Source organism: Glycine soja, chromosome 19 (assembly GCF_004193775.1).
Source record: "Glycine soja cultivar W05 chromosome 19, ASM419377v2, whole genome shotgun sequence".
NCBI lineage: Eukaryota > Viridiplantae > Streptophyta > Magnoliopsida > Fabales > Fabaceae > Glycine > Glycine soja.
The window spans coordinates 36,182,038-36,207,377 of record NC_041020.1 but is presented as its reverse complement, the minus strand read 5'-3'; positions in this window follow the sequence as shown (position 1 = coordinate 36,207,377).

Sequence of the window (25,340 nt, the reverse complement as noted above, 5' to 3'; positions counted from 1 at the left end):
TGGCATTCTAAGATGGTTTTCAATTAAAAATCATCTTAGAATTGATGCTTTTTCTAGGTCGGTTTTTAAGAGATAGTCATGGAAAGTCAACACTTTCCACGTCGTACCATTCAAAGATGGCTCAAAACCATTGTAGAAGGCCTGTTTCCATCGTCGTAGAAGGGTCTTTTTTCAGTTGTGTCTACATTGAATTTTGGTTGATCTTTCAACAACAACCAAACATGCTCAACATCAAATTTTTTACTAGTATCATGTGAGTAAATCATATAAGTATCAGCCAAAACATCCTTTTATGAACTTTCACTTCTTCTATGTTTATCTATTTGTTTGTAGCACCCGTTAAACTTTTGAACTGGAGGGTGGATCTTGTTCCACCGAGATTTCAATTGAGTCTCGCTTCTTTCACAAAATTACCCGCTTTGACAGACATCATCATTGTTGTACGCTTTTTTTTATCCTTGCCCAATATTGCTTTGATGTTTAGTCGACTCCTATAATTGAATCCTTTGACACATTGAGCCACGATCGGACAAGAATCACATCTTTTGTTACTGAGAATGTTGTACAAGTTTTTTTCCACTAGAATTTTGATCTCCCTCGTCTAGTTGAATATTGTCTACACCCATTGGTGATTCAACTTCATTGCTAGGGGGCTCAATATTGGATAACGAAGACCTATAACACGTTTTTAGGTTGGTGGGGGTGATGGTTGACTACAAAATTATGGATTTTGAGAACTACCACTGGTAGGTGGCTCTACATTGAATGAAGGATGCATATACCACATGTGTGGGGGTGGTGGATACAAACATACTGTGGTGGATTTTGAGAATTTTCACTGGTATGGGGTAGTGGTGAATACATAACATATTACGGTGGATTTTGAAAATTTTCATTGGTATGGGGTGGTTGATTTTGCAAATAACTATAGTAACATTGATAATTATATTGATTGGGATCCATTTTAGAGAGAATAAAAAAGATTGAGGCTTGATAGAAACAAGAAAAAAAATTAGGAGTTCAAATATTGTGTGTAGTCTCACAATGATAACCGCATCCCCCCATCCCATTTCTCTATTCTTTCTTCAACGGTAATATTCTCAAATTTTTATCCAGAACTTTCCTTTTCTATAACAGGTTCAGACTCTACGTTCCAATTCTCCACTTCCCAATACACCAGATTTCCAATTGTATTTTTTTTTCAACCTTCCCGATACACCACTTCTCTACAAATTTCTAGAGCCTTCCCCCACTTCCCTACATTCAGAATCCCTCTTTCCCACACCAGTTCTCCACTTCTCCACACCCCTCTTTCTTTTCTTTTCTCTACTCGATCTCCCTCACTTTTCACTTCCCTCATTCTCTTTCTTTTCTTTTCTCCATCGCCGCACCATCATCTCTCCATGCACCACCATCATGGACTTTCCCTCGCACAACCATCGTTGCCCCTCAAGCCACCATTGTGGCCCCTCCCTTGCGCAACCATTGTCATGACCCCTCCTTCATGCCACCAACATTGCAACCCCTTCCATGTGCAACCACCGCCGGCCCTTGAGCCACCATCGTGGACCCTCCCTCCCATAACCACCATCATCGCCCCTTGATCTGGTGAATATGGTTTGTAATGTTGGTTTGCATTTTAGATATGAGACGATTCTATTTTGTTGGTTTGTATTCAAGATTTGAGATGACATTGTTTTTTGTTGTTGGGAATCCAAATTAATTTTTGGTTTTGTGCTGTGATAATTGTTATGTATATGTAAATTGTGTATTTAAATCGCATAGCAATTACCTGATTTTCCTCTCTTTTATTGCTCTTGTGTTTAAACATTAGGAATTTAATATCTTTTGTGTTTTTATCCAATAGATGCTAAAGCTAGTAAATTTATAGTGTTTTTTGGTGGTATACATTTTGTAGAGATACAACAGAAGGCATAGAAGAGAATTGAAGAGTTGGAGAGTCTCGTTCAACATGCCAGCCTCACTCAGCGCATGAGGACTGCTTAACACGACAGCCTCGCTTAGCGCCAGAAGCCACATGGGAAGCCAACTATCACGTGCATGTGCGTTCAACGCATGGTGTGCGCTCAGCTGGACTTTTTGCATCGTGCTCAGAATGTAGTCTCGCTCAACTATCACGTGCATGACTTTGCTGCATTTTAAGAAAAGAAAAAAGAGGGAACAAATTCATTTTTTATTCTATTGAGCAACAAAGAGCTAGGGCACGACCAGTGGAGAGAGAGCTACTCATTTGGAGGATTTCATTTCCATTATTCTCATTCTTCCTCCTTTCTCTTCCACTTCCTTTGCCCCTTTTTGTATTTGTAAGCATTTCATGACAATGAGAGGTTAAACCCCCATTGTTGGGAGCTTAGCAACCAAACACTCTTGATGTAATGACTCCAACTATCTATTTAATGTTATTTCAATATTGTTGTCTTTTTTCTGTGCTTATTATCATGTTTATGGCTTGACCACCCATACTTATGTAATGTTATAAGGTTTAGGCATTGTAAAATATTTATCTCTTAAGAATTGGAAAAGAATATCTAAGTAATCCATCTCTAGGGATAGAATGATGCTATTTAGCTTAATTTATGCATCTCTGTTCATAATGCAATTTGTCTGATTTATCTCTTAAGGGATTAGGAGTGAAATTAGACAAGTTAGGCTCTTTCATGTGAGGAATCACGGCTAGAGTATGCAAGTGGATGTAGGTAATAATAGAAATAATATTGAATATAGAAAAATCATTAACGTTGCATCAAGAGTAGTTCTGGTAGTCTGAGCCCCAACATGTTCGTAATTTTGCATCGACTGTCACTTTACAACTCCAAGTGTTTGTTTTCTCACGCTTGCACATGCTAGTTTTGTAGTTTAATTTATGTCAAATTTACATTTATGCTCATCATGTTACAAATACTCGATTCAATTGATTAACTGCTTAAAATTGGATATATATATATATATATATATATATATATATATATATATATATATATATATATATATAAACCATGAGTACAATCAAAGTCCCTATGGACTCGACACTTGGCCTTACCATTTTAAAATATTGCTTGGACGAATTGGTACACTTGCCAATGAGTTAACAAGTTTTTTGGCACCGTTTCTAGGACTTTGTGCTTTGTACTCGGTAGTTTGCATATTCCAATTTTAAAGCAATCATTTTTTATTCTTAAATTCTTTATTTCAAGTCTATTTTGTATTTAATTCTTTGACCTTGTTAACATGTTTTGTACTTGTTTTCCTTCTTGTATGTGAGGTAAAACTTCATAGGACGACCTTGTTCCATTGAATTTGGAGATTGAGGCAACTTGTAGGAGAAACAACGCTTCAAGGAGAATAAGAGAGCAACAAGAGAGGCAGGCAAGTCAAGGAGAAAGAGAAGCCTCATCCTCTGGATCATCTTCAACATTTCACGTGGTCTTTGAGGAACTGGCGGTGTCCAATCAGCAGCACATCTTTGAGGAGCCCTTAATGGCAGAAGACCGACCACTGAGAGTGACTCTAAAGGACTACTCTAGCTCCTCAACACCACAATATTTCACTAGTATTGCACGGCCGAAAGTTCAAGCGACCATTATTTCATTATCCACATTCCCTCATTCAATTGATTCAAGGCAATCTCTTCCATGGTCTACCGAATGAAGATCTGTATGCTTATCTGGCTACATACATAGAGATATGTACTATGGTGAAGATTGCGGGGGTTCCAGAAGATGTCATTCGCCTCTATTTTTTTCCTTTTTACTTGGCCGGTGAAGCAAAAAAATTGCTTCATTTGTTCAAGGGAAACAGTTTGAGAACTTGGGAGGAGGTGGTTGAGAAGTTTTTGAATAAGTATTTCCCAGAGTCCAAAATTTTCGAGGGGAAGGCAGAGATTTGCTCATTTCACCAATTTCACGATGAGTCATTGCATGAAGCTTTGGACCACTTCCTTGGTCTACTTCGAAGAACTCCTACTCATGGGTTTAGTGAGCCAATTCAGCTAAACATATTCATTGATGACTTGCAACCCCATTCTAAGCAACTTCTTGATGCCTTTGCCAGTGGAAAGATTAAATTGAAGACCTCTAATGAAGCTATAGAGCTAATAGAGAATATGGTAGCTAGTGATCATGTCATTCTCCGTTATAGAGCTTATACACCTACGAAGAAGAGTCTTCTTGAGCTCATGTCTCGAGATGCATTGTTAGCTAAAAGCAAACTCCTAGCCAAGCAAATTGAAACCCTAACAGAGACATTGAACAAACTCCTTCTACAATTGCATTCTGTTTAGCTTGCTTCATCTTCTATGATGGAAGTTGGGAGATGTAACCTGTGTGGTGGAACTCATGAGTTAGGTATGTGCACGGCTCAAGAAGATGCATCTAAAGAGGTCAACTACATGGCTAATCCAAACTGTCAGGGGTATCATCATGGGGGGAATTCTGGGTATCATTAGGGAAGCAATTTCTCTCAAAACCAAGGTCAGGGTTAGAGGTCCCATCCTAGGAATAACTTCAACAAGGACCAAGGATGACCGTCCAATCAGGCCCTAACTTCTATGAGAGAACCACCAAGTTGGAGGACACCCTAACTCAATTCATACAGGTCTTTATTTCCAATCACAAGAGCATCGGGTCAACCATCAAGAATCTGGAGGTACAGGTGGGCCAACTTGCTAAGCAATTGGCTGAAAAATCCATTGGGAACTTCATGGCAAACTCAAAGAAGAACCCCAAAGAGGAATGCACGATGGTTCTCACAAGGAGAAAGAGGAAGGAGACCCTTGAAAAAACAAGAGTTGAGGGAAAAGTGGAGGATGTGAGTGAAGAGGAAGTGGAGGATGAGAGGAGAGAGAAAGAGGCTGACAATAAAGAGACAAAATTGAGAGATGAAAAAAGTGAATAAAATGAAAAAGAAAAAAAAATGAGTATAAGGAGATTGGTAGTGAGGTCTTAATCTCTAAGAGCAAGAGTCAGTTAGCTAGGTAGGTAAGAAAGGAAGCACCACCAATACTGGTAAAAGATGCTCCATATCCCTTGGTGCCTTCAAAAAAGAAAAAAGAGTGATACTTTGCTCATTTTCTTGACATTTTCAGAAGCTGGAGATCACCATTCTCTTTGTAGAAGCCCCGCAACAGATGTCGATGTACATTAAATTTTTGAAATACCTCCTCACGAAGAAGGGAAAGTACATAAACAATTAGAGCATTGTGCTACAAAGGAATTGTAGTGTTGTGATTCAAAGAATTCTACCCCAAAAATTCAAAGATCCCGAAAGTGTGACCATTCTATGCTCTATTGGGACTGTATCAGTAGGAAAAACTCTCATTGATTTGGGAGTGAGCATCAATTTGATGCCTCTCTCTATTTGCTAGAGGATTGCGAACCTGAAAATTGCCCTAACCCGAATGACTTTTCAACTAGTAGACCGCTCTATTACAAGGCTATATGGTGTGGTTGAAGACATCCTGATTAAGGTTCGGTAGTTCACCTTTTTTGTGGACTTAGTAATCATGCACATAAAGGAGGATTTAGACATTCCCTTGATTTTGGGCCGTCCATTTATGCTTACTGTCAAATGTGTTGTGGACATGGGAAATGGTAATCTAGAAATGAGTGCGGAGGACAAAAAGGTGACCTTCAAATTGTTTGAAGTGATAAAGCACCCCCAGTGATAGCAAAACCTACTTCAAGGTGGAGGCGGTTGCACAGGAAGCAAATCTTATTGTGCAATGCTTCACCATTCGTTCACCACTAGAAAAAGCCTTGATGAATGTCGTTGAATGTTTGACCAATGAGGAAGAGAAAGATCTCAGGGCTTGTCTACCAGATTTGGACAGGTTGAAGGAGATTCGCTCTGAGGAATATGCTTTTGAATAATTGAAAAAAGACTCTATAGTAGAGAAGCCTAAGGTTGAATTGAAGGTCTTACCTCCTCACTTGAAGTATGTTTTTCTTGAGGCAAACGATGCCAAGCCAGTAGTGATCAGTAATGACTTATCTTCAACTAAGGAAGCACGATTAGTGGAGCTACTCAAGAAGTATAAGGCAGCCATAGGATGGCACATCTTCGATCTCAAGGGGATTAGCTTGTCCTACCGCATGCATAAAATAATGATGGAAGCTGAATATAGACCGATAAGACAACCGTAGAGGAGACTCAATCCATCCATGAAGGAGGAAGTGCGAAAAGAAGTCCTCAAGTTGCTTAAAGCAAGGCTTATCTATCCGAACTTTGTCAGTGCTTGGGTGAGTCCAACCCAAGTGGTGCCCAAGAAAGGAGGTATGATTGTGGTCTGTAATGAGAAGAATGATCTCATCCCTACACGAACAGTCATAGGGTGAAGAATATGTATAGACTACTGCAAGCTTAATGACGCCACAAGCAAGGATCATTTCCCTCTGTGACACCCTCTACCCCAACATATATATAAATAAATAAAATATATAAAAATATTGGTAACCAAATTCACACAGGTAAAAGTTCACTTTAACTTCACTATTATCAATTAAAACTTATCAAAACATATTCGACTAAAAATAAGGCTGTCAAAATATACAAAAATATTTTGTTAAATCAATGAGATAAAATAAAATAGACTAACATCATGCAATTAATATAAAAACTTATGCCCATTGTCACATCTTATCAGAGCATTGTGTCCCGACGTCCTTCAGCACAAGGTTCCTTAAAGCACTTAACCTAGCCATCTGCTCTTCCGAATACAAAGTTCAAGATCATCACAGGATCCAAACACAAACAACTCACAGGAAGTGAGTTATCACATTCCTAACTAATAGAGAAGCAAGACAACTAGATATACATATCATATAAACCAAATAAAACTTACTTACATGTAACTCACGTAATTCTGCCAATTTGTCATTCAAAGTTCACTTTTCATCCATCAATCACACTTTTCAATCATCAATCACATTACACAAGAATCACACGCTCTGATCAAGACATAATAACACATCAATTTCATAATAAACAATTAGCAAGCGCATGAGATAGTTATGCTAAGACTCAAGCCTATATGCAATGTGGTACCTTGTTAGTGAAAAATCACCCTGGGGCTCTTAGGAGTACATAACAAGACACATCACACAATGGGTTTGTCAAGTCACTCTCACTAAGTAAGATCATAGGGAGACCAGTTAGGGTCACGATGTTTTGCGAGAATGCTCCCACCATATGGGATCAGCATAGGCTTAAAGGAGCACTCAAACCCGATGACCCCCAAGGCCTACACTCCGAAGAGTCCGTCAGGGCCTCTCCCTCCTGATTTAGGTCCAACCCCTAAAATCATTTTAGCACACTGACACTGCTCGTGAATTATACAATACCCATGACCTTACACTCGTATTTTAAACACGTACAACATATTGCACTACAATTTAACACTGGTTCCTAAATAGGAAACCTACACTTTCTCTTTAACACTGGTTCCTAAATAGGAAACCTACACTTTCTCTTCAACCCTGCGTATTTACACTTTTCTCAAGATAACACTGGTCGGGTTATTGTACAATTCACAGCTTACAACATAAATAATTTCACATCAAGAGTTAATCACGCACCTATTCACAACAGAAACTCATTCACAATTTCACATCTCATAATGTCACAATCCATCATCACATGTTTTCACGTATCTCACAATTCAACATTTGTTCTACTTTACACTTTTACTCAATCTCAATAACAATATTGTGATCTCAAAACAACATGTCATTCCACAATTCATCACATATTTCATTCATAGACATTGCTCATGAATTATATAATACCCACGACCTCACACTCGTTTTTTAAACCATACAACATATTGCGCTACAATTTAACACTGGTTCCTAACTAGGAACCTACACTTTTTATTTAACACTGCGCATAAACATTTTTCTTAATATAAACACTGGTCGAGTTATTATATAATTCACAGCTCACAACACAATTAATGTCACAATCAACCATCTTATATTTATGTGTATGTCACAATTTATCACATTCAACTTTGCACTTATATTCAATCTTCATAACAATATTATAATATCAAAGTAATATGTTATTCTATAATTCATCATATATTCGATTTATCAGTTATATACAATTTCAATCATAATTTCATAATTTTAATATAACTATTTATTACACTAATATTATTCAAAGCACAACAAATTATACAAGAATATTTCTTAATCCACCGGGAGTAAAAATCCCTCACATAATTTCACATAATCATACAAGAAGAATTTCAATATAATAAAACATTCCAAAAATAAATCTCAATTTGACCCTCTAAGGATCCCTACCCATATTTTCACTAATTCCCAATTGTGAATAACCCATCCCTTACAATTAAGCGGACTCACGTGTCTTTAGACAGCGATAGCAGCATCTCTAGCGGTTCCATGAGATTCCTCCAGTTTTTTTCTCTGACTGCTCCGATAAAGTTCCCAAACGTCAAAGAGACAGAGAAGGAATTGAAGCCTCCACTTGTACTGTCTTCGTGAGATTCCTTTTTCTCTCTCCTTGGATATTATCCCGCAAATACCAATGGTGAAGGTGTGCGGAACTAAGTCTTGACCCACATACCAAAATTTCATGAAAATCCAATAGTTAACGAAACCGGGATCATAGTTTTAATGAGACCATTTTGAGTTTTTGCGGGAAAGGAAAAGGCTGCGATGCGAAAGGTATTTCTCTCATCTCAAACATAATGCCGAAATTCCCAACAGTGGGAATGCTTGGGATTGGATTGCGTACCTGGTGCTTAAATTGCATGACGATCCAATGGTGAATGTATCCGAGATCGTTATTTTTCTGAGACAGGTATGGTGGTCTGCGGGAGAAAGAAAGAGTTTTGAGAGGAGAAAAGAGAAAAGAGAAAAACGAAAATGAGGCGAAGAGGAGGCACCTTACTTAACATAACTATTTATACCTAAGGTACTCAACCTATTATTTGCTCTATATTTATTTATTTTTACTAAATAGATTTTTAAATTTATTTACAAAAAAATGGGATGTTACAATTTCACCCCCCTTAAAAGAAGTTTTGTCCCCGAAACTTTGCCAAAAATCGTGAAAAGGATATTACACATATGGTTCTCAATATCAAGTTGTGTGCCCAGTTGAAACACTTCTTCGTGACTTCAACATAAGAGTCTTCTACACTTGACGATTAATTTAGTGATCCTCGTCCCCTCAATGATAGTTTTTCATGAGTTAAGTTTTATCGCAAGAGTGACATCTCAACGATAATAGAATGTGAATGACATACTATTTGGAGTAGAATAATATCATAGGAGACACTAATGACATTTTGAAATGAACAAACAAACACAAGGAGACGCGACTGATCACATGGTTGACTTTTTTTTCCGAACATCGAACGGTTCAAGAAAAATAATGAGTTTTGAGACTCTCACGCTCTACCAATTCTAGTACACAAATGACTATCACGAATACATGATTTAACTACCCTCAGATCTAACCCTCTTCCCTGAGCACGATCTTCCTTACTTAGGTATACTTGACTCATAACTCTCACTTAGGTCCAAGAATTGTAACGATTCAACTCTAAGGTTGCCTACCTAATACTAACTGGGTGCTAATTAGATAAGCAATACATATTACTCCTCACTTCTGTAAGTTTGTTCACCTTAAGGTAATCTTCACACATTTATACTCATGTCACCCTATAACTTTGCACTTGAAGTTGAGGTTTAAATTGTTGTTTTCGATGTCTAGCTCTATAACTAGGACACTGGTCATATCAACGGTTTCCTACTCAAGCTCTAACTACTAAGCTAGTTCTAACGATTAAAACTAAACTCGCAACAAGATTCTTGAGAATTTTACCGATCTCTTATATCTCATATTCAACTCCAAAGGTCCTCACAATGTATCAAACTAACGGTAATGTCTCCCAAAATATTATGGTGAACACCATGGTTACCTATTCTAATCACACATAGGATAAATATTTTCATAAGTTTTAAGTTGTCAAGAAAATATTGATCACTATTTGTCCTCCTAAAAGCACTTCTCTAAACTAAAAAATTATTTCAAATATTTTACTACTCCAATAAGGACCTACGCGGCTAAGATAGCACTCAACGGTTTATAGTGGTCGACTTTTCTATGAACTTATGGCTTACTCCTTACAAGGATCTCACCCGAAAACTTAAACTTACTTGAGTCATCTCCAACAAGAATTAAGGTTAACTCAAGGAATCCTAAAATAAATTTTTGGTTCGACTACTAGTTAAGGGAATGCCATCTTAATCTTAGGTTTCCTCTTATCTCAAAACAACTTTTGCCCAAGAAGGATTTAAAGTTATCTTTCACCTAAACGTGACATACTCTAAGGGTCATCCTCATCTAACTAAAATGCATAACAAATTCTTAGCACGAAACATGATTCCCAAGGGTCTATAACAACCTTAAAATATACCCTATAATTCAACTTAACTGAAAACATACTAAACACTAATCATTGAAACCACAACACTCAGGGTGGGAGATCTTGTCATGCATTCCACGAACACATAGTGGCCATGACCAGGTCATAGAGGCCACAATAGGTACTAAGGTATTCCTTGAAGCATCCACAAACTTTTTCCAGATTAAGGTAAAAAGAACTAATATTTATCTCGCTAATCATACAACTATCATCAATAATCATTTAGGTCACCTACCTTGTGCAAGAACGCTCACTCTCAAACATTTCCATGCTTAGTGATTAACGCCTTACTCTTACTCGCTTTTTAAGGTTTCACACGAAACCCCTTAACTATTTTTCACAACTTTTCCACGTAATATATACCAAACATTTTCCAAGAACTATGGTTACAAGTTTCTATAGGTACTACACCTAGAAGATTTTCAATCTCACACTTAGGTGGTAACTAAGCATATCCTTAAGGAACACAAGCACATGAATTACTAAGTTTGACTTTCATCTACAGGTAACAAGGATCATGCATACTCAAGTATTTCCTCTCGAAACATCTTAACATGATTGACAAGGGCAAAGTCTCTCTCTATTTGTAACAGAAGTAACAACATGACAATATATCAAGCAGTTTAACAAGACATGATTGGAAGATGAGCAACTCATAACAAGATGAACACTCGATTGATTAGGAGACGATAATTTTAAATCAAGAATGATCACTTATCCAGAATCAACAACAAATATTCCAAATGAATTCTAGAAATGAAAATATAATCACAATGTACGCACATATGGAGACATCAACTATCGCTTGATTGTGACAGAAACATCAATAATCCAATTGTTTGATGTAGGCTCATAACACAAAAAATGAATTATACTCAAGCGTGCAAGTGTAATCGAGTTACGTGACTTCAACACGCAACACAAAAAAATAGGTTGCACTAGAATCAGAAGGTATGGTCAAAAGAGTATTCTTTATGAAATATTTTTCGATATGAGTCATCAAACTATAGAGTATTAGCATCACTAAGAACAAGAAATCACAAACAATCATACTCTCTATGCAATTAAGGTAGAACACCATACTACAAGTATACATAGAATTATAAGGTTCATATAACAAGTATATAACAAACATATAAGAATAAAGAATTAAACAGTCACTAAGGATGTATTAAGGAATCACAAACTTCAACAACTACACACAAAATAAAGGGAATTAAGTAGTCATGCGTTTACACATCAAGAAAGACACACTCATCCAAGACATATATATGGTTAAAAAGGTTTTCACAACACTAATCCACACTTCAAGATAGAAATAAGTTTATTAACAACATACATGCAGGAAGATAAGGGTTCATTAAGGCATTATCCATCAATATCAAGGATTCTTGCATCACCTAACGACTTGCCATAATGTCCAACCGAACTTCACAAATTATAGAGATCGCCAGTCTCATAACTCACGACTCAACAGTGGATTTATGGTATAGAAAACATTAAGGATGCAACGCACATCACAAGCATCGTTCAACCTTATTTAATCATGCAAAGGAAAATAAAATTCATAATTCAGGTATGTTAAAAAAAACATTCATAAGTAATCACACAGAGTGCACACCAGAATATGATAAGCACATAACACACTGGCCGAAAGGTTCGACCTGCTCTGATACCACTAAATGTGACACCCTCTACCCCAAGATATATATAAATAAATAAAATATATAAAAATATCAATAACCAAGTCACACGGGTAAAAGGTTTACATTCACTTCACTATTATCAATTAAAACTCATTAAAACATATTTGGCTCAAAATAAGGCCGTCAAATTTTACAAAAATATTTTGTTAAATCAGTGAGATAAAATAAAATAGACTAACATCATGCAATTAATATAAAAACTTATGCCCATTGTCACATCCTATCAGAGCATTGTGTCCCGACGTCCTTCAACACAAGGTTCTTTAAAGCACTTCACCTAGTCATCTGCTCCCCCGAACACAAAGTTCAAGATCATCACAGGATCCAAACACAAACAATACACAGGGAGTGAGTTATCACATTCCTAACTAATAGAGAAGCAAGACAACTAGATATACATATCATATAAACCAAATAAAACTTACTTACACGTAACTCATGTAATTCCGCCAGTTTGTCATTCAAAGTTCACTTTTCATCCATCAATCACACTTTTCAATCATTAATCACATTACACAAGAATCACACGCTCTGATCAAGACATAATAACACATCAATTTCATAATAAACAATTAGCAAGCGCATGAGACATTTATGGTAAGACTCAAGCCTATATGCAATGTGGTACCATGTCAGTGAAAAACTACCCTGGGCACTTAGGAGAACATAACAAGATACACCACACAATGGGTTTGTCAGGTCACTCTCACTAAGTAAGATCATAGGGAGACTAGTTAGGGTCACGATGTTTTGCGAGAATGCTCCAACCATATGGGATCAGCATAGGCTTAAAGGAGCACTCAAACCCGATGACCCCCAAGGCCTACACTCCGAAGAGTACGTCAGGGTCTCTCCTTCTTGATTCAGGTCCAACCCCTAAAATCATTTTAGCAAACAGACACTGCTCGTGAATTATACAATACCCACGACCTCACACTCGTGTTTTAAACACGTATAACATATTGCACTACAATTTAACACTGGTTCCTAAATAGGAAACCTACACTTTCTCTTCAACCCTGCGCATTTACACTTTTCTCAAGATAACACTGGTCGGGTTATTATATAATTCACAGCTTACAACATAAATAATGTCACATCAAGAGTTAATCACACACTTATTCACAACCAAAACTCATTCACAATTTCACATCTCATAATGTCACAATCCACCATCACATGTTTTCACGTATCTCACAATTCAACACCTGTTCTACTTTATACTTTTACTCAATCTCAATAACAATATTGTGATCTCAAAACAACATGTCATTCCACAATTCATCATATATTTCATTCATAGACATTGCTCATGAATTATACAATACCTACGACCTCACACTTATTTTTTAAACCATACAACATATTGCGCTACAATTTAACACTGGTTCCTAACTAGGAACCTACACTTTTTATTTAACACTGCGCATAAACATTTTTCTCAATATAAACACTGGTCGGGTTATTATATAATTCACAGCTCACAACAAAATTAATGTTACAATCAACCATCTTATATTTACGTGTATGTCACAATTTATCACATTCAACTTTGCACTTATATTCAATCTTCATAATAATATTATAATATCAAAGTAATATGTTATTCTACAATTCATCATATATTCGATTTATCAGTTATATACAATTTCAATCATAATTTCATAATTCTAATATAACTATTTATTACACTAATATTATTCAAAGCACAACAAATTATACAAGAATATTTCTTAATCCACCGAGAGTAAAAATCCCTCACATAATTTCACATAATCATACTAGAAGAATTTCAATGTAATAAAACATCCCAAAAACAAACCCCAATTTGACCCTCTAAGGATCCCTACCCATATTTTCACTAATTCCCAATTGAGAGGAGAAAAGAGAAGAACGAAAATGAGTTCGAGATCATCATTTTTCCAAGACAAGGTTGGTGGTCTACGGAAAAAAGAGAGGGTTTTGAGAGGAGAAAAGAGAAGAACGAAAATGAGGCGAAGAGGAGGCACTTGAGTTAACATAGCTATTTATACCTAGGGTACTCAGCCTATTATTTGCTCTCTATTTATTTATTTATTTATTTTTACTAAACAAATTTTTAAATTTATTTTTAAAAAAATGGGATGTTACACCCTCTGTCGTTCATGGACCAGATGTTAGAGCGGCTTGCTGGAAAAGCTTTTTATTGTTTCTTGGATGGCTACTTGGGGTATAATCAGATAATAGTAGACCCTAAGGACCAAGAAAAGACTTCTTTTACATGCCCTTTTGGTGTCTTTGCTTACAGAAGAATGTCATTTGGGTTATGTAATGCCCCTGCCGTCTTCCAGAGATGTATGCTAGCTATTTTGGTTGATCTGAATGAAAAATGCATTGAAGTGTTCATGGATGATTTCTCAGTCTCCAGCCCCTCCTTTGACTGTTGTTTAACAAATCTGGAATTGGTGCTACAACGGTGTGTAGAAACTAATTTGGTGTTGAACTAGGAAAAGTATCATTTCATGGTCCAAGAGGGGATTGTCTTGGGCCTCAAGATCTCATCTAGAGGGATTGAAGTGGGCAAGGAAAAATTTGATGTTATTGAGAAGCTTCCTCCACTTGTTAATGTAAAAGGCATTCAGAGTTTTCTTAGACATGTTGGCTTCTATTGGAGGTTCATAAAAGACTTCTCCAAAATTGCCAAGCCATCAAGCAACCTGTTGAACAAGGTTGTTGTGTTTAAATTTGATGAAGAGTGTCTATTATAATTATTCTTTTTTCCTTAATTAGCTCTGCTTTCCTCAATTAGTCTTCTTTCCGTAATTAACCATGTTTTCCTCAATTAGTCTTTTTTCCTTAATTAGCTCTGCTTTCCTTAATTAGCTTTATTTTACTCACTAAGCATTATAAATTCATCACTTTTAATATTTCCTGCACAAAAACTTACATGATGTTAATTTAACAATTATTTGCTCAAAAAGGAAAAATTAGGAGAGAAAAATTACAAACTCCTATATAATTTAACCTCAAAATATACTCATAATTAGCAGTTATCAAACTTCTAGCCTGGAACACAGGTGCTGCTGTTCAACTCTGGGCTCAAGCTTTTTCTTGGAAAACTCAAGTCCAAGTGGTTTAGCCCCTTCACAATCAAGGATGTGAAGCCCTATGGACCAGTTAAGCTGATGGATCCTTCATCTACTGACCTAGAGCGTAGCTGGATAGTGAATTACCAAAGGTTGAAGATCTAAAGTGGTGGCAATATTGAGAGATTGACCACCATCATTGACCTCCATGACCCATGAGGGTGTTTTACATCAAGCTAGTGACGCAAAGAAGTGCTTACTGGGAGGCCAGGATTTCTAACCTTCTTTTCTTGTATGTTAATTCATGTTGCTTAATGTTTGGTTGTTAATTCTTGTGTTTGTGGATCTTGAATTATTTTAGTTGTGCCTTAACATTCAATAATGGTGCAAACTAGCTTTTTCTATAGTGTGATGTGCTCAATACTAGGAATGATCTGCATGAGTATAATTAGTGAATTTTGGTGTAAAATTGCTAGTTGTTTAGTTTTGAAAAGTGTCATCATGCGCTTAGTGTGTAACAGCATGCTAAGCACGTGTGTGTTGTTGCAACAGTCACACTTAGCCTACACGTCATGCTAAGCCTAAATTCCTCTTTGTTTTGCGAAATTTTGAATTGGGCTTAGCGTAAGATTGCTCGCTAAATGCGTAAATTGGTTAGCTAATTCTCGTGAAGCGCAACAGTCGCGCTAAGCCCAAAAACCTCACTGTCTAGGATGAATTTCAAAAAAACCTCCCTCTGGAGCTATCAAGAATTGGGCTTAGTGTGCAAGTCTAGGCTAAGAGCATACACACCAACGCGTTATGTGCTCCTGACGCGCTAAGCCACCTTGCACCTCTAGAACTTCCATACAATAATTGGCAAAGCATGGCAATCATAGGCTATGCGAGCCACACTTACTTGCTAAGCGCACCCTGCCTGCTAAGCAAAAATTGCAGCTCAAATTTCACTTGCAAATCTCACTAAGCCAGAATAGTGGCGCTAAGCCCAAAATACTCTCAAGTTTGAAATTTCACAAATTGGGCTTAGCGAGCAACTTCGCGCTAAGCATAGGTTTTATTTAAAAAAATTTGAAATTCAAATAAAAGTTGAGGGGTAAGACCAAATGACATCGTCCTTGGTGCTCTAAGCGAGCCATGCTCGCTATGCGCGGGGATCATAAATGCACCTTTAACTGTTAAGGTATAACGGCTAAGCATGATGCTCACACTAAGCGCGTAGGCCATAACTGCAGGCAATTTTGAAACTGCTCTGTCCCCCCCCCCTTATCTCCACTCTTCCACTTTTCTTTTTCTTTTCTTTTTCTTTTCTTTCTTTACTCCTCCCCACCTTCTCCTCACCTGCTCAATCTCTCTTTCTCCTCTTCGTTCAACACTCTTTCACCCTCCAGTTTTGGCTCTCCTTAGTGCTTACCTTCTTCATTCCTTCTTCCAAGTACTTTTGTACTTTCCTTCGGTTTACTGTGCATTTTATTGTCTTTTTTTTTTAGTTTCTCTCAATCTTTGCTTTGTTTCGTTATTTTCCCTTGTGTGTTGTGCCTTTTTGTTACATTGTATGTCATTGCATTTTACATTGCCTTTGTACATTTGTGCAGTTCGCTCATGAAAGCCTTATGTGGTGTGCCTTTCTATCATTTGCGCATTTTACATGTACTCGCTAAGTTGGCGCCCCGCGCTTAGTGAGTTCATGCATTATGGGTTTTGCAAGCATTTCTGGAAATTTTTTTGATGAACTCGCTAAGCTGAATCCTTGTGCTTAGCAAGTTCATGCGTTCTAGGTGTTTGTATAAGTTTCTAGAATTTGTTTGATGAAATCGCTAAGTCGGCATCCCGTGCTTAGCAAGTTCATGAGTTTATGTGTTTATGTTCATGCATTCTAGGTTTTTGTTCTTCCACTTTTAGGTGTTCATCATCAGTTAATAGTGCTGGGAATTTCCCAGATTTTGCTGCTTCCTAAGCGTGTGTACTCGCTAAGCAAGCACCTTGATATTTTATTTTTTTGTGCTTGGGCTTAGTGCTAGTTACACGCTAAGCGCACCTGCCATTTTAAATCTCCACACGCCCTTTTGTCTCCCAATGCATGGGCTTAGCGCCAGCTACGCGCTAAGCCCCGCTGGGGGCTTAGTGCGCACTCTTACCCGCTAAGCCGACATTCCCCTAGGACATTTTGTCATGAATTGTCTGGGTTTAGCGCATTGCTCACGCTAAGCCCACATTGTTTTTAGAAGTCCCATTTTTGCATTGGGCTTAGCACGCCAGTCGTGCTAAGACCAAAACCCTCTTTGTCTGCTTACTTGTGGTAATTGGGCAAAGCGCGCATCCTCGTGCTAAGCCCAACCTCCCTTTTGCCAGAGTGGCACTAAGCACCCAAATGGGGACTTAGTGCCCAGCCATTGCATATTTCCCTTATTTTTACCTTTTTACTTTCACATTTTACTATTTATCTTTCTCTTATCAGTCATGTATGTCCCTTTTTTCTCTTGTTTTTTTGCAGATGGCCTCCAAGAATTCTATGCAAACATCTACGACCCCGAAGACGGCTCACCTAAATAGTGTAAAGTTCACGAGAAGCTCATCTGGTTCAACGCCCAGATGTTGAACCCCTTTCTGGAGACACCGGTCATCCTTTTGGAGGGGGAGTGACAACCCACTTTCTCTCAGTTTCTCCGCACTTACCCTGATCATCAGGCCATTGTGGGGAAGTTGTGTACATCAGGAGGCTAATTTATGTTGAATGCAAAAAGGGCCTTATGGAAGATTCTTTGACCATTCTCGCTTAGACATTGAGTGTCTTGTCTTACTTTAAGTTGGCTCCCACCTTCCACACTTCGGACTTAAACATGGACCGCGCATGGCTAATCTATAGGATTGTTATGAAGATGAATATGGACTTGGGCAATACGATCTCCCACTAGATCACTCAGATTGCCCAGTCCAACTCTTCCCTATTGGGCTTCCCTACATTGATCATCGCCCTCTACGATGCTAGGGGGGTCTCTTCAAACACCCTGACTTTTGAGTCCTTGTGCCCTGTCATCAACCTAGCTTATATTAGGAAGAATTGTTGGAACCCAATAGATCCTTCCATAGTTTTTTCAGGGCCACGGAGGGCTAAGGCTCATGTCGTTCCAAATGCTCCTGAGGCTTCCCGTCAATCGTTCCTCCTCCAGTCTCCGTTTTTCCTTCCCTTCTCTTTACTCCTCCCGAGTAGCTGATTACCGTGATGACAATTCTTCATCAGGGACAGCTGCTCGGGAGGAGTAAAGAAGGGAAGGCGCAATGGAGACTAGAGGAGGAACGACTGGCAGAGGAGCCTAGGGAGAATCTGAAACGACACGAGCCCTAGCCCTCCATGGCCCTATAAAAACTATGGAAGAATATGCTAGGTTCCAGCAGTTCTTCCTAATATAAGTTAGGTTGATGACAAGGCTCAAGGACTCAAAAGTCAAGGTGTCTAAAGAGACCCCCTTGGCGTCGCAAAGGGCGGTGATCAATGTAGTGAAACCCAACCGGGAAAAGTTAGACTGGGCAATCTAAGTGATTTGGTGGGAGATCATAATGCCCAAGTCCATATCCATCTTCATAACAATCTCATAAATCAGTCGTGCGCGATCCATGTCCAAGTCTGAGGTGTGGGAAGTGGGAGCAAAGTTAAAGTAAGACAAGACACTCCATGTCTGAGTGAGAATGGTCAAGTCCTTCAACATAATCTTCCATGGGACCCCTTTTGCATTTAATTTAAATTGGCCTCCCAGCGTACACAACTTCGTCGTAATGGCCTAATTATCGGGGTAAGTGCAGAGAAACTGAGAGAAAGTGGGTTGTCGCTACCCCTCCTAAAGGATGATCGGTGTCTCCATAAAGGCATTCAACATCTGGACGTCAAACTGGATGAGCTTCCCGTGGTCTTTAAACTGTTTAGGAGAGTCGTCTTTTTGGTCGTAGATGTTTGCATAGAATTCTTTCACCAGTGCCATATCAATATTTTTTCTCCGACAGTTTGGTGAGCCTCGTGTGCCATTACCTCTTCTCAAGCTCCTCCAGGAACTCGTCGTATTGTATGTAAGCCAACTCCACATTCCTCTTTGGAAGAATGTTTCAGAGATAAACATTGTCCTGATAACACTGCCACACAACCTCAGACATGATGTTGTTAATTCTTAATTTTTTTTTCATTCTGAGATGAGATGTGTTGATTGTTCTTTTTTCTATTGTTTTCTCTCTCTTTTTTTACATGGATGATTGATGTTGGATAATAATATTTTATTGTTAAGCACATGTTTCTTATATAAAATGCATTTCTTCTTAAGGAACCCGTTTTGCCATGGAAACGCTCTACACTGGACAATTTTTTCACGAAACTGTATCTAAGTGAAGGAACCCAATATAAACTCCCTATTCCAGATGCTTTTGTTTGCCATCCTAATAGCCCTATAGCAATCACCGAGGTCCCTGCCCTCGGCCCACATAATGGACTCATCCTAATAATCTGAATTGTACGGCACCAACCGAACCTGCAAAACAATCACAAAAGAAAAGTTACCAAAAAGGCAGAAACGTAGAAAGAAATATTATGGAGAAAAAAAGATGTTACATATAACTATGCTATTATTTCGTAAACAAAGAGCTTTCCTTTGTTCCATACGTTTTCCACTGATGAAGCAAATTGCAATGAAAACCCCAATTAATAGAGCATTAAAGAGTGCATAATTAGGACACCTTTGTTTTACACAAACACATTTGTTACATATGTAAGCTCAACCAAAAAAGGGAAACATTTTGCAATCGTGTAATACTATTATTTCTTACTGGGTGAGAGGGTGATAGTCAGCGATGGAATGCTTCGTGGCCTTGTTCACTAAAGAAAAAGCAGGGTATCCCTCTTCATCCATCACCCCCGTGATGTACCTTTCGACCTTATACAAATGCTGAATCAAAAAAGGTGAAACAAAAATGGCACGGAGGGCAATAAAATAAGCATGTACCAAAGTAAAAACAATCACACCTTGAAATTTTGTGTCAAATTGTGCCAAACTCATTGAAACAAATCAGCTTACATGATTTTTGTTAAATGTTCTCATATATGTGTTGTTAGTAGGGAAATTAATTACTAAAAACTCGTTGATTCTTGTGATAATGGATTCGGTCCTCAAAACCAAGATATTGGATTCAAGTTTTGTGGGAAAAAATATATTTAGAAAAAAAATCTCACAAAAGGTGATTAGTCAAATTTTTCATAGAAATTAATCATTAATAAACCAATAACATGATAACCCAAAAAAAATGGTTGAGAAATTAATTATGAACTCAAAATTAATTTTGAATTGAAACAATCTTATATAACAGTAAAAAAGAAAAAAACTTTTGGCATTGATTTAAAAGTTTTATATTGAATGTAAATTTTATTACTGAGATAACTTTTGGCATTGATTTAAAAGTTTTATATAAAAAAATTAATAAATAAATAACCTTAAAAAACTAATATCACATAATTGCAATTAATTAATATCTTCAAAATGACTAAAATATCTTCAAAATGACTAAAATATAAATTTAAAATAAATTTCATATTTTACAACAAAATTATTTAAAAATTATTAATTATAAAAACAGAATTTAAGTACATGTAAACATAATATTCAAAATAACAATCAAAATTTAAATATTTGCAATTTATATATTTATTATATATATATATATATATATTAATTTATAGATTATTCTGTCATTATTACTTGGAGAAAGAACAATCAAAATAAATTTAATTAGGCTTAATATTTTTTAAAAAAAAAAAACATCTCCTTAGTTAAAAATATAAGTAATTATCTTTCTTGATGATGAATCAACTTACTCTAAGAATAACTTTTAAATTTTTTTTTAAAAAAGCTTTAAAAGAGTTATTCTTTTTCATAACCATTGATTTTTTTTTAGCTTAACCATTAATTTTTTTGAAATCTAATATATGATTAAGATTAACTACTTATTAATACCATTAGATTTCAAAAAAATTAAATGTGAGGATGAAAAATAATTCTAAAAGAATTAATTTTAAAAATTAATATCTTACTAAATATTTTAAAAATTAATTTTATTAATGTGGACGTTTTATATATTTAAATACTAAATACGTATATAAAAATATATAATTTAATCGAATTTGTACATAGGATTTAAAATCTAGTAATTAATAAAATATTCTTATCGTGTTAAAGTGTTTTTTTTAATGCGAATGTAACCCATATGCAGAAACCTCACAATTTTTCTCTCCATAAATGTTAAACAAGTTTTTAATCTAACACATAACTCTCATTGTGTAATTGACTATCTTCCACGAGTATATATGCATTGTAGATCAATTCCAACCAATTCCAACGTGCTTATGTTGAGTTTAACAAATCATGAAATCCACCACCACAAAGTTATCTTTTTCAATGACATCAACAGTGAAAACAAAATCCTAAAAGATCACATTTATATATAAGCAAGTGACCTTCATGATCACATTTGTACTGAAGATAGCAGTATTCCTCGAAACACACGAACACATCATTTCAAAATTCCTCCAATTAGCATTGATTGTATGGCAAATTTTCCCAAATGGGGTCCTCTTGCAAACTTATTCCCCAAATGGGGTCTTTCTTGAACAATTTTCGTCATGGTGTTGTCTTCTACGTGGGCTACATGTAAAATGCATGCAAAACGCAAGCTCTAATGGCGACTTCGTGGGCATTGGACACGTGGAAACCTAACCCGCCAGTGTTGTTGGCAACTTCACATGGAAGCTTGTCCCGCCAACTGAGGCCATGGAAATCGCCCATATCAATGGCGATTTGCACCTGCTGAGGCCTTTATATACGTGCTCAGTGTTTATAAAACTTACCATTTCAGTGCTTCGAGTTTCAGTGCGTTCTTGAGAAGTTTTCAAAATCGTCCAAATTTGCCTCATTTAAATTTATCAATCTTCAAAGTTTTATTCAAGGTTTGAAAGTCCCAACCAAGCAACTGTTAGCATCAAATATTTTGTTGAATTAATTTTTTATAAATTAGTTTTATATGTTATATACCTATTCGTTTGTGTTGAAACTTTGTTTATGAGTTTAAGTAAATTGATCAATATTATGTATGTTAAAAATTTGTGTATGTAAAATAAAATTTTTTTTATCAAAATTCTCTATGTTAAAAATTTGTGTATGTAAAATAATTTTTTTTTATCAATATTCTCTATGTTAAAAATTTGTGTATGTAAAATAAAATGATTTTTATCAATATTAAAAATTTGTGTATGTAAAATATAAATTATTGAATATTATACTTTTAACTGTGTTTAAAATAAAAAATATTTATAGCATCATATTTATTTGAAGTAAGCATTTTGAGTGTAATTTTTTTTTAATATGAAGTTGTAGTAATTTTTTTTAATATGAAGTTGTAGTAATTTTTTAATTAGATTAGGTTTATGTTTATGGTTTGTTGATGTGTGTTAAAAATTTATAAGCGTTGAAGTTGAATGGTGTTTAAAATAATTTTTTTTTGGCATTATATTTATTTATAGTAAGTATGTTAGTGCAGAAAAAAAATTCCAATATGAAGTATGATGTATTTTATTTTGTCTTTAAAATTAGTATCTTGAAATGGTTAATTAAATTTTTTTAAAACAAAAATTGAATGTGAAGTTCCAATAAAGGAACCTTTTGTGATTACATTTTATTAGTTAGGATTTAAAGTTTTATAAAATTATTTGTCTTATTTAAGTGTGTTGACGTTTAATTTATTTAAAGATAATAATTTTGATTACATCTTGATTAGTTTAAAATTACTACATTAAAATTACTACATCTTAATTATTTAAAGTGTCTTAATGTGAAATTGATTTGAAGAGAAATTTTTTTTAAAATAAAGTTTTGTTTTGAAGTTCAACCAAATTTTTTTTGTGATACCCATTTTATAAATTATTTGACGTGTTAAAATATTGTTTTTGTAGGTACACGATGAATTCAGTTATAACAGTGTTGTATTTTAATGGAAGGGTATATGAAGATAATGATGGTGTAATATTTGAAGACAGTAAAAAAGTCATTCAGATTAAACGTGGAATTAGTTTCAATGCTTTGAAGAAAAAAATTGGAGACAAGGTAAAGTTACAAAATAATGAAATTATTTCTGCTATTAGTTGTAGATTTTTAGTGTCAGGAAAATATATTGCCTTGCAAATTTGTGATGACGAAGACGTTGAAACGATGTTGGAAAGTTTTAAACAACAAGAACAAATGTCAGTTCTGGAATTGTACATAGAAAAGGATGTGGTTGGTGGTTCAATGTTTCATTCTGCAAATTCGCTTACATCATGTGGAAATTATTTATCTAATGATGAGACACAACCGACAACAAATATGAGCAATTTACATATTGACGAAGACGATGATGATGATGATGATGATGATTATCTTGTGTCTAACTCATACGTTGAAGAGTCTTTAGACGAAGATGACAGTGTTGACGGTATATCTGATACCGACGATGAAGTCATCAACATTCCTCAACCAGTAAGGATTGTTCACCCAGCAGAAGGTATAATTTGTTGTACAAAAAAATTAGACAATACATTTATTATTTGATGGAAATTCTATTTAATGCTAAATAAGTATGATTTGAATTTTTATTTTGAACTATTAGGTGCACAACGAATTGAAAATCCATTTTGGAATGATGCTATGCATTATAACAATATCAATTGGAGTTATCCTGATGAGGAGGACATTTGCGGTTTGGAGTTGCCGTCGACCTTTAATATTGGCCAAGAATTATATGTTGGCATGAAATTTGATAGTAAAGATGCGGTCAAAAATGCAGTCAAATAATATGTTATGAAGGTGCATCAAAGTTTCAAAGTTGTTGAAAGCAAATCGAACAAGTATGTGGTTTGTTGCTTGAATAAAAGTGCAGAGTGTCCTTGCCCTTTCTATATGAGGGCAATTTTATCTAAAAAAACAGATACGTGGAAAGTCACACAATGGGGTGGACCATATACATGTCTGAATATGACCATCACATAAGATCACGAGAAACTTGATTCCGATTTAATCGCCACTTGTGTAGTAGGTACGTATTTTATGTTCATATTATGTTAATTTTTTGTTAATTGTCATTTAAATTTTGTTATGTTATTGACAGACATGATCATAGAAGATCCATCAATAAAAATTTCTTTGATTCAAGAGAGGATTAACAGTGAATTTGCCTACAAGGTGTCATACAAAAAAGCTTGGTTGGCCAAACAAAAAGCCATTGCAATTGAATATGGCGATTGAGATGAGTCATATGCGAAACTTGGATCGTGGCTAACACATATGCAAAATCATTCCCCTGGATCACATTTTCAAATACTACATGACGATTTTATCGTTGGGAATACGGTTAGTCGCGAACATCGTCAATTTCATAGAGTTTTTTGGACTTTTGGCCAATGTAAAGAGGCTTTCAAGTACTGTAAGCCAATCATACAAGTTGACGGGACACATTTGTACGGCAAATACCGTGGGACCCTCTTGATGGCCACATCACAAGATGGAAATGGTGGTGTCCTTCCTTTAGCATTCGCGGTGGTCGAAGGTGAGACATTGACAGCGTGGTCATGATTTTTGGCACACTTGCGTGAACACGTCACAGATAAAAATGGTATTTGTCTAATATTTGATCGACACGCGAGTATAAAGTCCGCTGTCGCTAACGAAGCACTTGGTTGGCAACCTCCCCACGGTTATCATGTCTACTGTGTGCGACACATGGCAAGCAACTTCAATCGGAAATTCAATAATGCCAAACAAAAAGAAATGTTGAAGAAATTGGGTAAGATTTCATATTTCATGGTCACGTTTATTTAACTTTGATATATACTTAAACTTTTTATTCATAACTAATTTTATGCAGCCTACACTCCTTGCGAGCACATTTTTTATCAAAATCTAGAAAAATTTCGTGAACTGAGTCCAGCCATAGCAACATGGATTGATCGCATTTCAAAAGAAAAATGGACGATGACTTATGATAGAGAAGGATGTCGATATGGCCACATGACAACCAACCTCTCAGAATGTA